A 3,484-nucleotide genomic window follows, 5' to 3' on the forward strand; every position below is an offset into this window, starting at 1 on the left:
TAATTTTTCTATCCTCCACTAGTGAGCAAATTTTGGGAGAAAAATTAGAAGTTCCTAGTGAAGAAGAGGAATCATAAACTTATTTTGAGCAACCATTAATAGAGGAACTAGAAATATAAGAATAACACTATATTGGTTCTGAAGAATCTATGATGGCTGAAGAAGGGGAAGGAGAAGTACACAATGTCCATGGCAAAGAAAATAGGATTTTAGGAAGAGGTAGAGGTAGAGATAGGAATAGAGGAGGGGGTAGAGGTAGAGGAAACAAAGATGCTTCTGAATTCCCTATTCTTGATGAATATACAACCTTCACAATGAAAAATATATCACCCTCAATTATTCTAATTTCCACGGAAAAAGAAACGAAGATCCAGAGACATTTCTCTTCAAATTTGAAGTATTATGAAGATCGTATGACTATCTGCATGATGCTCAAAAGTTAAAATTGTTCCCTGCCACATTAAAAGACTCGACATTAAAATGGTTCATGAGTATAGGAGTACATTCTATAACAACCGGGGACAAATGAAAGAGTTTTTTTAGGAGAATATAGAGATTATTGTATGCCTAGTAACCTTAAAGATGAAGTCTTCAAAATGACACAAAAAGAAGATGAAAATCTTGAAGACTTATTAGAGGTTTGTTTACAACATTAGAAGAGAAAAAATGGATAATTTGGATGAATAAACCTTAAAATCCCTCTTACCCAAAGATATTAAAGATGAGTGGATTGATCTCCTTAACCTAACTGCAAAAGGAGATATCTCCCAACTACCATTTGCAGATATTTGTGATTTATGTGTACATATCTCAAGGGGTAAAGCACGAGTTGGAAGGAGTCCTATAGACCCTCTCTTGTCAACAATTAACAAATCCGCAGTTAGGACATTTAGCAGGGCAGAATTAGGAAATTTGCTTGATACCTTCAAAAAAGATATTTTAGGGAGCCTAAGTGAACAGATAGACACCCTTAAAATACAAAACAAGGAAAATTCCGAAAATGTTTCATTATCTATCTTCTATCCCAAATGTAGGAATAAACATGCTCTAAGAGAGTATCCCTTAAATTCAAAAGCCATAGAACCTGTATCATATGTGCAGATAATCATGATACGAAGGAATGTCCATCCTTACCAGGTCTTAAGGTTGTATTTAATGATGAAGGTATATCAGAACTAGTAGACCCTCTCTACTTTATAGCCAAAAGGCTATGGAAAAATCCCCAACCAAATCAATCACAAGGATTTAGACCACAACAATTCGTCCAGTCTTCACAAAATAATTGGAATTCAGCCTAGCAGCCTTGGGCTCAACCACAATCACATCCTTGGAATCAAGGATAGAAAAATCCTTATGGAGCCTATGCTCAATATGAACAATACTCACCATCTTACCTTCCACCACAATTTCTACCACCATCTAATCAAATTCCCCAAGTTAACCAATTACCACAAATTCCAGTTCAAAATCAAAACCCACAGCTCTCCCTACCATTTCCACAAAAACCAAATCAATTACCCGCTCAACCACTTCCAAATCCTAATAATAAAATACCACAACAACCGGTATACAACATGGAGGGGCAGAATCCTCAAACTTATGTAATAACTCCACTAGGCCTAAATAATGTGTAATTAAGGTTTGGAAAAGTATTACCAAGAAAACCCCCTGTTTTAATTTAGGAAAAAATATCTGATCCTCAAAAACATAAAAACCAAACTGAAGAAGGGGAGACCTCTCTCCGTGAGAAGGAAAATAAACAAACAAAAGAAGTTCCAATAAACACTCCCATCATAGAACAACCCTCGGTATCAATTAGACCACCTTTCCCTGAACGGTTGAAAATGGATGGAGTAGAAAAAAAAATTATCTTTCCTGATTACAATTTGATGGATGAATTGAGAAATGTTTGTATTAATATTCCTTTATTACAAGCCATAAAAGAAATACCATTTTTTGCAAAAACTATTAAGGAACTAAGTACACAAAGATCAGGGAGAAAAAGAAAATATATAAAAGGAATTCAATTAGTTGGAAAAATTGCAGATATTATGATGGGGAAGACGACAATTCAAAAATACTTAGATCCAGGAAGCCCCGTTGTAAAAATTCACATCAATGGAACTGAAATACCAACACATTGATTGAATTAGAAGCAACCATAAAAATAATTAGCAAACAAGTTATGGACACACTTAGGCTTCCTAACCTTCAATACACATCAACCTTATTGCAATTAATAGATAGGTCTATGATTAAACCTGATGGTGTGTTGGAAGATGTTTATGTATCCTTAGATTCTTGGGAATATCTTGTTGATTTCATGGTCTTAACACTCAAGAATAATTTAGGAGGACATCCATTAATTCTAGGAAAACCTTGGCTAGCTACAACTAATGCTTTCATTGGTTGTAGATCAGGTGACATGTTTATCTCAGATGGAAATTCTATGAAGAAATTTACATTATATCCTCCTGTAAGAACAACAATAGATACAAAAACTGAAGAATGGATAGAAGATGAAGAAGATATACAACCTATTTTTACTACTGAACAAGTAAAAGAGGAAGACCCAATTCTAAATTTATTGGAAAATAATGAGTCCTCCTCACATTATGATCATAGTGGCAATGAGTATCTCTCATATAAACAAGTATCATTGCTATCCATGGAAAAATTTAGGAATTCCTCGATAGAAATTTTTCCATAAAAACCTTGAATGTCAATAAAAACCTGGAAGAAGTGCAAAAGAATCAGTTGATAGAAATTTTACAAAAACATTCTTCTTCTTTTGCATGGGAATACACTGACATGAGAGGGATTGATCCTAAAACTTGCATACATCATATATACATTGAAAAAAATGCAAGACTGGTTAGACATCCTCAACGAAGAATGAACCAAAATTTAAATGAAATTGTTAAATGTAAAATTCATCTATCCAATATCGAACAGTCAGTGGTTTTCACCCCTAGTAATCATTCCTAAGAAAAATGGAAAATGGAGAGTATGCATCGATTACAGGGAACTAAATAAAGCAACATTAAAATACCACTTTCCACTACCTTTCATTGATCAGGTCTTAGACACACTAGCAGGAAAAAAATATTTTTCCTTCTTAGATAGGTTCAGTGAATATAACCAGATTCAGGTAGCCCCTGAAGATCAGGATAAAACCACATTCACTTGCCCATGGGGAACTTATGCTTACCGACTACTTCCCTTTGGATTATGCAATGCTCCAGCAACATTCCAAAGAGCAGTCCTCAGAATTTTCTTTGATCTTATTCATGATTGTATGGAAGTGTACATGGATGATTTCACAGTTTATGGAGACTCTCTCAATGAAGCACTGGAAAATTTGGAAAAAGTATTAATAAGATGTAAAGAAACAAATATCTCGTTAATCCATGAAAAATGTTTCATGATGTTTAACGAAGGAATTGTTTTAGGTCATCATATTTCAGGAGATGGAATTAAGGTA

Source organism: Pinus tabuliformis, chromosome 9 (assembly GCF_031772625.1).
Source record: "Pinus tabuliformis cultivar Carrire ecotype Pingquan chromosome 9, CPIR1, whole genome shotgun sequence".
NCBI lineage: Eukaryota > Viridiplantae > Streptophyta > Pinopsida > Pinales > Pinaceae > Pinus > Pinus tabuliformis.